Source organism: Metopolophium dirhodum, chromosome 6 (genome assembly GCF_019925205.1).
Source record: "Metopolophium dirhodum isolate CAU chromosome 6, ASM1992520v1, whole genome shotgun sequence".
NCBI classification, from domain to species: Eukaryota; Metazoa; Arthropoda; class Insecta; order Hemiptera; family Aphididae; genus Metopolophium; species Metopolophium dirhodum.
The window spans coordinates 27843915-27856597 of record NC_083565.1 but is presented as its reverse complement, the minus strand read 5'-3'; the positions used below and the strand labels follow the sequence as shown (position 1 = coordinate 27856597).

The 12683-nt window shown below is 28.8% G+C and overlaps 2 pseudogenes; both read right to left on the bottom strand.

The window, feature by feature from the left end:
• Positions 1 to 4129: 4129 nt before the first annotated feature.
• LOC132947468 (enoyl-[acyl-carrier-protein] reductase, mitochondrial-like) lies at positions 4130 to 7952 on the bottom strand (annotated as a pseudogene).
• A 2698-nt stretch (positions 7953 to 10650) lies between these two features.
• Positions 10651 to 12115, bottom strand: LOC132947467 (uncharacterized; annotated as a pseudogene).
• Positions 12116 to 12683: the final 568 nt, after the last annotated feature.

Here is a 12683-nt window from a genome sequence, read left to right as displayed (position 1 = left end):
ACGAATAAAAATAATAATACCTATTACAATATAAATTAAACTTACAAAATATATTATATAAATAATAACAATATCCAGACTGACAAACCGTCTCCGCTCAGAATCGTTTTTCTTATACAATGACTCTAGATTCTAGAGCTAAATCATACACTTACCTACAAACAGCAGGCGGTCTGTTGCAATAGTCAAGGTGTACGACCACACAAGCATATATTATTATTACAGTATTACGCATGGTGTACGTGGCACAATATATTAATTACTATTAATAAGTGCCACAAGGAAAAGTTAGTTTCTTAAGTACTAAGAGAGCCATAGCGAATACTTAAGTGGGACCTTGTAAAATACCATGTAATCTGACTGTTGTTCAGTATATAAAGGCGCTCCGAGAGGGAGAAAAGACACACTATATCTGCGTGACGACTAGTTGACAGTATTCATGCTGGAGATATTTGTCTTAAATTGTATCATTACTTCGAGTGTTTAAAAAGTGTTAAATACTAACCTACCGTCAATAAAATTCATAATAATAGTTTAATTGACTGCTTGTTAATTCATTTGATTCGACCTTTGTCAACCATGCTCCACAACTGGACCACAACAGGTCCTCAATCTACCGCAGATCCTGATAATATACTGCTGCGAATCAGAATTTTTATTCTGGGCACAACGGAAAAGCTAAGATAAGTTTTGAACACCATACACTGAATATTAAATAATGAATTGAACAAAGTTTGAGTCATATAGAGTTGGTACATTTAACGGGCAACGAAATGCACGGGATCGGTTTTTTTTGTAATAAAAATATATTTATCATTAATACCGCTAAAAACATCTCAATACGTTTTCATTAACCGTTTTTATATTTATTTGCCGATCACATTAAACGATAAAATTTGAATAAACAATATCATTGTCCGGAGGCAAAATAAACAACCAATAACGGACAAAGCTGTGACGGGTCGGCTAGTTCATAATATATATATAAGAATGTTTCTTATTTATAGGTAATTTTTTTTATTTTGATTGTAATTACAATTGATCCCCCTCCCCTAAATATAACGTTCCAATCCGTATAAAAAAACTTATATATTTTTTTCAAATCACAAAATATATAATATTTTGAAATAGTACAAAACAATTATCATTATTTAAAAATAATAACTGATACAATCAATGATAATTTAATTCTTATAAAAATAACATATGACATTCTGTTACCTACATTTTATAGTGGTTGGGCTGAGAGGGGACTGGACGAAAATGTTTAGAGGAGAATAAGCCCTCCCTGAAATACCGTGTCTGATTTGAGTTAAATATTTAACTATAATAGTAAGTAGATATTTAAATATATTTTATACTTTTATCATAATATTTTTTTAAATGTTTAATTAGAATTAACTTATTATTTTAATTACTATATTAAAATTTGTAAAATAATAATAATATAATAATTCACTTTCAAAATGAAATTTTAAATTTACAAATATTATATCGTTGAAATCAAATTTATCACCATCTTTTACAGTGACCCACTTGTTACCAAAGTACTTATTGTACAGCAGAGCGACACCCACACTGACCAGCTTTTTTCTGTTGTAGGTAGACAATCTTATGAGAAAATTTGTTATCATCAATACTAAATTAATAAAAATTGAAAAGACAAATACCTATAAATAGCTTTGAAAGAGTCGAAATCGTTTGAAAATTGTATGGTTTATAAACAATTTTAATATAAATATTCGGTGAAAAAATCATGTACCGACGATATTTTTTTATTTACACCAGAAGAAAAACATAAACTGTGTCAAAAACTGGTTTTGTGTAAATATTTCCGATTTCCATAAATTTTTTTTTATATTTCCGACGCTTTTAAAAATAATATGAATTTTTAAATTTTATCTCTCTTATAAAGCAACTATAGAGATTCATTTTATTAACAGAAAAAGTACCGAGGTTAAAAATCGAAGTATTATTTCGACTACTTATCGCGGACACAGACCAAAAAAAAAACCCCATCGTAAAATCAATATACACATTATTCATCGCTCCGCTAGTCCACTAAGAATATAATACTATACTATTTCGAAACATAGATAAATAACACAATTATTATTTTATTTTTATTATGCGTAAAATGTTTTATTAACATTTGGTTGATCAGACTATATTAATTACAAATTAGATAAACTCTATTCAGTATTGGTAATCTACATCGATAATAAACATTGTACCCAATAAACGGATAAATGCTTATCAACATATTTTTATAAAACTTAATGGATTCGTAAAAATTATTATATTTTATCTTTAGTTTCCGGTCGTTTAAAACAACTAATACTTGCATGTACTTTGAAACCGATATCTAAAAGGTTAAAGATAAAATTAACTAATTATGTTTAAAAAAATAATACGTTTGATAGCATTACTATTGTAGGAAAATAATCGTTTATTCGTCTACACAGTTCTTCATTATCTGTACACTGCACATTAAAAAATAATTTATTTTCGAATAATAATTGGGACCTACCGTGTAAATAAATTAAAATCCATAGAATCACGTTTCACGAACAAAATGCCTCTCCCGTACTTCCGCATTACAAATTACAGTAGTACGATTTATGCAGTACTTACCTATCTTATTGGTTTTGAACGTTTAAGTTATTTGTATTTATTTATTCGAATCATAATAGCGAGTTTGATATAAGACTTAAAATTAGGTAGTTGTACCCGATGCAGAATAACTATTCCTCTGCTGTCGATAGAATAATCGATTAACATTTTTGCAAATTATATTTAGTGTTTTTGTTCACCTGAGATGTACCTACCTACAAATTACCTATTTATATTTTGGTTCAATTTATAAACGCATTCCTACGGTTATTCATTTTTGAATTACAATGATTTTAGATTCTGAGCGGAGCGATCATAGGTGGAGGAACTACGGGGTGTTGCGGGTGTGCTAAGAAAATTTCAAATTTTACGTATATACGTTAATTTGTTTTAGAGTTACACCAAAAGAGTAACACACATCATTGTAAAATCAATACATTCATTGTTCCACTCAGAATTTAAAATAAATATTTTTACATAATATTTTTTATACCTATTTTATAATACTGTGGGTAATGCAGTTAATTAAACGGAAACAATGCTGTGAAACCTTTGCCACGAAATATAATTTTTTCCTTACACTAGCGTGGAGAATAACGATTTGTTATAGTAAAATATTAAGAACTTATTACATAGTAATATACTATTCTATTCATAAATTATAATAAAAACAAATTAATTATAATGTAACCAGTTGACCAGTCACCTAACCTTTCCTGACCTAATTAAACTGACATGTTGTCATTATGGATATTGTATACATTATTAGGGATAAGTTATCAAACTCTTCAAACCCTCAAAATGTTGGTTTGTATTGAAATAACTCTATTAAAATTTGGATTTAGAGTGGAGCGATGATTATACCCGTTGTACAACGGTGTGTGTGTGTTTTTATGAGCGTTTGAAAATCAAATTTTGATGTAAAATAACGATTTTTCATTAAATGATTCTTATTGTTATTATGTTTTCATTCAATAAACACTAATTATGGAAACGTGAGATATTATTATACTGTTACTTAAACAATAATAACTGTCTTAACTAATTAAATACGTCTTATGAATCATCTTAAATTTAGTTTTTTTTTTATTGGAGTTATTGAGTAGTTTTCTAGACTAAATGCATAATACAAATACGTACCTATTTATGAAAAGTGATAAACCAATTTTATATTTAAGAATTTTAAATTACTTAAGTCTAACCTAATTATTTAAAAAAATGTACCTTGTATCTTAAATAAGTAACTTGTATCTATATTCTATTTTATTTAAACATACAATTTAAAGTAAAATTTAAAATGTAAGTATCCGCTAACCAGTATCTTTAAGAAAATGTTGAATGTATCTTGTACCTTACATTATTCTAGAGTTAAACATAGATGACATTTGCCTGTACATTATAATCGGTAACAATAATAATAATATGATTATTATTAGTTATGAGTCATAAATAAAATTTATGTTTGACAAAAAACCAAGTATTATAAAATTTACTATAAAACATTTATTTTTCGCATTCTTATAATCAAAATTTACAATAATATTCATTTTATTCAATATATGCAATAATATACATTTCATCCAAAATATGCAAAAACATGCAAAATAAAAATACCACCATTTATCTCATCATGAGGTGATTCGTGGACATTACTGACAAAATCAATAATCAGAAGTCGCAAAAAAAACATGCTTTTGCATATAAATCCTAGCCCTGGTTATGACTATTTATTAGATATATCTTCCTGGATTCCTATTTGTAATTACTCCTTAAACCACCAATACAAATTAACATTTTTGTTTTAAACCATTGTTAATAAAATACAACAGATTAATATTTATAAACTATATGTGACATATATTAATTGTCTATGACAACATATTTTGAACTTAACATTTTCAACAATAATAGGAAAAACAAAATAACTACAAAACAATAATTAATAATACAGGTAACAACCGTAGGTAAGTCTTGTAGTTTCCATAACAGCTAGGTATGAACTTGGATCACTCACATAAAAATCGTGTATTCACACTTGTGAGCAATAACCAACAACCAGCCTGAATATAACAACAGTAGGTTAGGTGAAGTGGTGACGTTAGGTCTAGTGAATATAACGACAGTATTGGTGTGTTGATATAGTGAAGTACAGTCTTGCAATAGTCTTTATCAACACACCAAGATTGTTGTTATATTCACCTATCCTATTGTTGTCTTATCCAGGCTGGTTGTTGGTAGTTTGTCTCAAGTTGGTTTAAACGTTTGATAACTGAAAAAAAAAAATTATAACATTATTATTTAAAAAAAAAAAAAACAAAGCACGGTTATTGAATTGATACAATAATTATGAATCGGCTACAGCCACTTAGTGCTTATTTTCCTAAATTTCAACTATTATTTACTCACAATTTCACGTGTACGCACTAATTCATGAACAATAGTTACATATTTATTAAGAAGTTTGTGCGCATTTTCAAGTATACCTGTATACCAATAAAAATAATGATAATAATAGTTTATAATATACAGGGTGTATACAACCTATAACTGGTAATATCCTTGGAAGAGTAAGAAGTATACAATATAGTATAATATACAATTTAGTTGAAACTTTAAGAGTATATTATTGAAACATACAAGTATATTTATGTTATCTTATATGTATCACTGATACAGTATCAGTAGCGGCAATCATTTTTGTAAATTTAAAAAGTATTTATGACCAATGAAGCCCTTGGATGATATAGTATTTTTTAACGCTTCTTTGAATGAGTTTAATGGTAACGTTTTGTAAGCTGGTGCAACTAACTTACCATCTTTCATAAATTGCAAAAGTTCATCATACATTTGGTTGTATTGCTCAGTGTTAACATTTTCTTTACGCCATCTAGTCGTCCAAAAACCTCTGAGTTGAATGTCTTTAAATATAAAAGAAGCGGTTGGAACAATGACTGGTTCTCTTGACATACCACCATAAGTCACCATCACACCACCGTTGTTCAATGTACGCAAAACTTCTGTGGAACTTTCACAACCTATATTGTTTATTTATAAACGTGGTTTGGGTAAAACTCCACTTCTAAACAAATCCGTAGTACTAAATAAAAAAAATGTATAAGTTAATATATTGGATAGATCACATAAACGCAAAAATACAAACTCAAATATAATAATTGGTATTTTACCTTAATTCTTCTTCAGTAAGTATGTATGAGGCACTTAGAAACTTAAGATGATTTTTTAAATTTTCCAAGTTTGGTTCAGGTCGATTGCGTATAATATTTACAGTTATATAGCCAAAAATGTTTGCCAATTGAATAATGTTCTGACCACATGTACTGTTTGCTCCATTTTGTATAATAACATCATTTATTATTAGTGAAACAAAATCATGTAACATTCTATATGCGGTACAAGGATTAAAAGAAATACCACTTAATGCATACACATTGGTTTCTTTATTTAAATGAAACATAATAATATAATTATTAATCAAGAATCATGATAGGAGATATGTATCAAAATGCACCCGAAAATGTATTTAGAATATTGTTGTATTTCATAAATACTCGAATATAGGGGGATTCACCAAGCATGCTCACCTTTATTTTTATTATTTAATAATGAATTTATTAAAAATCTCATTTTTCAAATTTTTAAATATATTTTAGAAGCAAGATTTTTAAATTGTTGAGATTTTTTGTAGTACGCTTAAGGAGTGTCTTGCGGCGATACAAATTTCTGTTTTACAAATGAGGACCATCATTTTTACTATAAATTATTTAGTTATTATAAATATACTTATGGTTTTCGTAATTTTGTTTCTGTGTAATTAATAATTATTATTTATTATTTTTCATTTCTAATATTTCAATAATTTCATAGTTTATTTTTAAACGAATGATTCCTCTCATCAGGCTTTGCGTTAATATTATACAGAGTGATATTTTAAGCATGCTCACCGTATTTTTTTTCTTAAACTATACATATTATTATATTAACATTTTTAGAATTTTTCAACGCACTTTATGATTTTTATATACCATTTAAGGAGGATATGTTGTTACAATACAAATTTCTGTTTTTTAAATAGGAATTCTCTTTTTTTACTTTTAATTATTCAGCATATAATTTTTATTGATAATTTTGATGCACCTAGATAAAAATTCGAACTAGTAGTTTTTGAGTTATATAACTTTGTATACTAAAGTTTATACTTATATGGAGATTGGCTAAGTAGATTTGGGGGCTTAGATGATTTGAAAATGTTAAGTACTAATTACCATTGATCTATCAAGATAAATAATTTGTAAAAATTATTAAACAGGTTTAGTAAATAGTGAATAGGTACTACATCTAATATTAGGTACTTATAACATTTTATTGTAAAACCATATTTAAGGATTATTATCCTTAGTATAAACATTTTAATAATTCAGCAACTACTTATTAGAATTTTGATTTAGATACATCTACATTAACAAGAACATCATCTGCTAAATAATTTGCAGTAAAAAAGAAGATTCTCTTTTGAAAAAATAGAAGTTTGTATCGCCACATAACTCTCTTTAATAGTAGTACAAAAAATATAAGTAATTTAGGTCTTTAGGTTAGGTTAGTATACTTAAAAATTCTAAAAAACCGATTTGAATAAATGCATTTTTAAAGGAAAACAGGCAGTGAGCATTTTTTCACCAAAATGTCAAGTAAATTTTGTATTTCATTATAGGACTCCTTAAAAAAACTGATACATGGGTCTTTGTTGTGCCAGACCGATACAGATAATAGTCCTTAAAAATGGTTTTACACAAATATAAAATATATTATGTAATATCTAGTATTTATTATAATTTATAGATAGGTACTTGGACTATTTTTATAAATTATAAATATTGATAAAATTATTAACATTTTTAAATTTCTATAGCCGCCATATCTACCAAACCCATTATCTATAATATACAAAGTTAAATAACTCAAAAACTACCAACTTGTTAACTTTTGATTTTATACGTCAACATTTTCAGAAAAACTATCTGCTAAATAATTTTGTTTTTCTAATTACAACAACTCATTACTGGGGAGGTTGTCATTTTAAAAACAGAAGTTTGTGTCAGTGTAGGACACTCCTTAAGTAGTACTAAAAATCCCAATAATTATAAAATACCTAAGTATATTTAAAAATAAGAATTTGAATAAATTAATTTTTAAAGGAAAAATGGGGATGAGCATGTTTTATGAACCACCTTAAATAATATTATGATGATTTTCGTTGTGTTTATTTTTGCAACATTACAAGTCAATGAAAATAAACATATTTTATAATATGTTATGTTATAATATTATACTACTAACTTTTCTTAGAAGTTTAGAATCGAACATGCCAGTTGTACACCAAATACCCACAGCACCGTCAGGTATAACTTGATCGCCAGAGCAGAGATTTTTAACGCAACGGCGGTTTCACGGGATACACACCTTGATAGTGTTAATGTCGGCAGGATTAACGGGGGCAACAATCATTTTCACCAAGACCTTAGGAATAAACAAGAAAATATATTATTAAGTTGTTTGTGTAAAGACTGTCAGTAGCATCATAGCCCATAGGTACCTGTTCGTTGTCGAGTTTGTTGGGTAGCGTTTGCTTTACAACAAGACTTACGACTTTCATGGGATCGCCATACTTTTCGTACACGATTTTGCGACAGTGCATGTCAAGATGATGGTGTATGGCGACGAGAGATCGCAAAACTGTAGTTTGGCTGACCGAACTGCTCAATCAAAATATTCTGTGGAACATGGCAAATGCCTGACGAGACTATAAATATTATAATAGGTAGGTTACCTGAAACCACGACGTGGATCGTAGACAGCCAGGATCGAATATCAAATTTTTCGAGTACTTACTTTTCGCCTTCAACTTGTACAATGAAGCCGTTAATGCGCAAATAATTGAAAAATTCCAGTGAACTCGGCAGCCGGCAGTCGGCGACTTAGCGAAAGAATCGGGATAACACCAGTGCTACGACTATAATATACTACTACGACATTGTATTACTCCAAAAAAAATTTTTATTGTCAACCATAACACTGCTCCGATATCAATTACTTCGAACATAAACTATGACGATATTATATTATATTACTCTGTCATATTTGCATTTTACTGATAGAGATAACCGCATGTCTACATGATAATTGATAAGTAAAAACCATGATAAATAATATTAATAATATAATTTACAAGTTATATATTTAATATAAGTGTATAGACATTATTATAACATTGTCTAGATTTTATTAAAGTATAATCCACGCTCCGCGGTGTAAAGTAGATCTTCTCAGAGTTCAGAACTTCAGAATTTGTAAATGAAAAACAGAAGCACACTACACGGTGTCACAGCTAGTATGATATTAAAATTTATATTTGACATCTTTTTTTCATAAAAATGTAGAAAACATGTGATTTACTTTTAATATTATCATAATTTAGACCATGGATAAATTAGAAATTTGATATTTTAAATTATTAAATATTTGTTTTGACTATTAGGCAATCTCAGTGTCATTTGTTTTCTTCAATGTGACAAGGTAATAATTATAATATTTTCTTAGGTACACCCTTTGTAATCATTTAAAGCTCTTCCATCTTGTATCACTAAAGATAATTTGAAACAAACAATTGCCACTGGACCCGCAAAACTTTTAATATCTAGCAGATATTCTTTGATCCCAATCACATCTTATAATTTGAAATTCATTAAGCTTTAGTAAATTTATTTTGTGTAATTTAATTATTCTTTTCAAATTAATCTAAGACCACTCTGCCTGTGGTTGACGAGTTATAAACAATTTTATATCCATTCATTATATTCAGAGGATGATGGAATCCATAACACATATTAATTGTGATTCAAATAAAAGCTGGCTACGCCTAAATTGGTAAACTGGCATTTTATTTTTTGAAGATATTTTAGATATTACCTCAAAAACAGAATGTACTATGTTTTGAATTCAATTATATACCATCCATGGCCACAGTCCAACAGTATGTATTGCACCTGGTCTGGTACATATTGTACATAGCGCATACATCTAAGGCACTGACTTCCAGTTGGATCGAGTAATGAAGTATTTGGCATCCATTTACCTTTTAATAAAAAATGTATATTTTAATGATATAAGAAAAAATCTTCAATTTACTGTATTATTATTAATATTTACCATCTCCTAGGTTAACATGTATTATATGGATGGGCTGTGTTGTGGGAAATTCTACTTTGCAAACTCCGCATTTATCCAATCGAATCGCACACTCATCATAGCACCATCCGTGACCGCAAGGCACCAAAATGTTGGCCGAATTTACTTGGCTCCAACTTTCAAGGTAAATAAGACATCTGTCTACAGGGTCACCTTTACAATAAAAAGTATAAGTGAGTTTTTATTTTTCAATTCTGTTCAAGAGGACGTTACAAGGACATTTGTTGTCTCCGCCTTACAAGTGTGTATCATAGCAAATTGTAAGCTCGGTAGAACACGTTTAGCTCCGTTAGTTTAAAAATTAGATTAAATTGCCCTCTTCTAAAATTTAAGGCTAAGTTTATTATATGGCATCTCGTAGGCTTTGTATTATATTTTAACTTTAAAGCGAGTTATGAGTATTTTAATATGTAACATAAAATTTACAATTTTAAAATTAAAAATAAATATTAATATTATAAAAAATACATTTAAAATTAAAATATAATAAAAAGCCTATGAGATACTCTACAAAATAATCTTACCTTTACATTTTATGAGGTAAATTCACTCTAATTTTTAAACTAGTGGAGCTAAACATGATTTTCTGAAAGTAAAATTAGGTATTGTACGCACTTCTAAGACAGAGATAACAAATGTCAGTATAACGTCCTCTTAAAGGAAAATTATTTTAATAATAATAATAACTTGCCTTCAAATGTAGGGATATCTAAATCAACTGCCTGGTGAGCTAGTTGAGTATTTTGTTCTGAAAGAAAATGTAAAGTTATTAAGCTAATGTTTCAGTATTATAACATTTAAAATCAATCTACCGTCAACAAAAGCATCATCCATGCTAAGCTCAACTATTTCATAGACCTCCTCCTCCGCTAATGTATCATCGATATCTGGCTGTTCAACTTTAATACAAATTAAATTGTAGAATAAGTGAATATTTATTCATAAATTATTTATTTTATTTATTATTTTTAAATTTGTTAGAATAATATACATTTTGTAATACAGTTACAATAAGCATATGAGTGTAGAAGAATAAATTACAAAACATAAGTACTTGGGTGGAGAACCACCCAAGGGTGACACTCCAACATTTTATTTATAGAAATACTCTAAGGCATACTTTCGTTTTCTGGAAGATCAAAGGGCTCATTTGGGTCTTCATTATTTGCTAATAATACATACAAAAAAGTCATATTTCGTTAAGACAATATATTTGTTATCATATTTTATTTCTATATGCTTACCTTGAATCTGGGTTGGCGCCTCAATATTGTCTGTATTCCCTACAATATTTATATTTAAAGTATAGTAACTAGAGTATATGATGTATTTTTCACTTAAATGTATAGTTGTATATTACCGAGAAGATGGTGATCTTCAATTAATCCAAGGTTACCACCACCTGGTTGTTGGCGCACATTTGGATGCCGGACCATTCCATGATTTTCTGGAACTGCTGCCCGTTGACAACCACGACCCCTCCTAGATCTACCAGCTCCACGAATGTGGAATGGCGGCAATACAGGTGGCAGAGGCTGAAGTCCAACCATTGGTAGCTAGGGCCTATTTGCATATCTATATACCCTCTCACCGAAAAAGATACTCTTCTTAAATATGCCATTGTGTCATAGCGGCCATAGCGTATGTTTCGTTGAGCATCATCCAAAATGCAGTTATTTGTGTCTCTGCTAGACACAATAGATCTTCATACCTTTAAAGTTTGATTTATTAAAATTAAAATTAATTTCAAAAATGTAAGTCATATATAGTTAATTGTCTCAATTGCTGGTCATTGATTGTTTGTAACGTTTCCCTCTGTACTCTACTTTCAACCAATCGAAAACTTTTCACAAAATTATTAGTACGGATGTTTACATCGTAAACGGAAAACCCGTATGGACGTACTGTTGTCAACCAGTTTTGTCTGACATAGTCCACTAACTGAACAATACGGTTCAGTACGCCCATACGTGTTGCCAATTTTGTGATTGCCAGAAAACCCCCAAGAATGTGGAAGTCTTCTGGCAATTCTGGCATCTGTTGTGGTGGCAAGTGTGGTAAAGACATAATCTATATAGAAAAAATTAAAATGTTAATATTAATGTAAGAATTTATCATATCACTAGATCCTAATCCATCAGTCATTAATTGTTATTTCTTATTACCATTTTCAGTATTGTGGCAGCATGATGGATTTCACGGAATAATGTCACCATGCCATGGGTCTGGACAAAACGTAAAATGCTCTGCAAACAAATAGTGCATTTTAGAATATAATTTCTTTATTGACTAAGGTAAATCACAAATGCTGAAATACATTAAAAATATCAGTGAACTCGTAAACTTTTTTTTAGTTAATAGTTTTTTTAAACTACCTAATTTCTTTTAAATACTATTGTATTTTACATTGATATAATATAATATGACGTATACATAAGTTGTACTAAGTATACTCTGTTCAAGTTGAGAAATATAGTTCAATATAATTGATTATGATTAGAGACCGGAATTCTATGCATTTGCATGTTCATACTGAGTGTATGCACTTATACGAGGGTTTGAAAAGTCGGCGATTCAAATCTTACTGATTCCATAGATCAAATTTAATTTTGTATATATTTCCATATTTGGAGGGTTAGTGCATATTTTTCGTAAGTGCATATAACATGCATATTTTTATAGTCTTAGTAAATAATCAAATTATTTCATGTTTTCATTTTGGAAATTAGAATTTTTATATACTGGCAAAAAAAAATGAGTGGCGACACTCAACATTAGTTCATTACAGTGTTGATAAACTACTGTTA